The sequence below is a fragment of the Tenrec ecaudatus genome, chromosome 7, assembly GCF_050624435.1.
Source record: "Tenrec ecaudatus isolate mTenEca1 chromosome 7, mTenEca1.hap1, whole genome shotgun sequence".
NCBI lineage: Eukaryota > Metazoa > Chordata > Mammalia > Afrosoricida > Tenrecidae > Tenrec > Tenrec ecaudatus.
This window is the reverse complement of record NC_134536.1, coordinates 116,386,688-116,387,192: the sequence shown is the minus strand read 5'-3', so window position 1 is coordinate 116,387,192 and position 505 is coordinate 116,386,688. Positions and strand designations below refer to the sequence as shown.

Sequence of the window (505 nt, the reverse complement as noted above, 5' to 3'; positions counted from 1 at the left end):
TCCATCTTAGCATTTTGAACCATACCATTCTTAGTTTTAAAATAATGTTGATAATAATAACCATCTTATACCACTATTATCAGAACACAAATATCATCTACATAAAGCATTTGGTACTGATATCAATCACAAAGTAGCATTGCAATAATTAGCAATACATGATTTTTGCTGCATTACATTGTGTTATAATTATTGATTTAAAGGGAAGTATTATTTGTTTAAAAATAGGTATTAGGGTGCTTACTTCGGCGGCACATATACTAAAATTGGAACGATACAGAGAAGATTAGCATGGAATTCCCAATAAACAGCTAAAATCACTCAAAAAATAGGTATTAGGAAAGCATGAAAGTATTGGATATTAATTCTCTCTTTTAACCTTTAAACTATTTCTTGGACCAGAGTATCCATTTGCATAGGTAATGGTAAATCTCACTAATCGGTAAAGATTTATAGCCTCTGAAATCTTTTATATGGTCACCATGAGTTGAAAGCAATGATGGCA

The 505-nt window shown here is 30.5% G+C and overlaps 1 pseudogene; it reads left to right on the top strand.

The window, feature by feature from the left end:
• The first annotated feature begins 236 nt into the window (after positions 1 to 236).
• On the top strand, positions 237 to 295 carry LOC142453961 (U6 spliceosomal RNA; annotated as a pseudogene).
• The last annotated feature ends 210 nt before the right edge of the window (positions 296 to 505 follow it).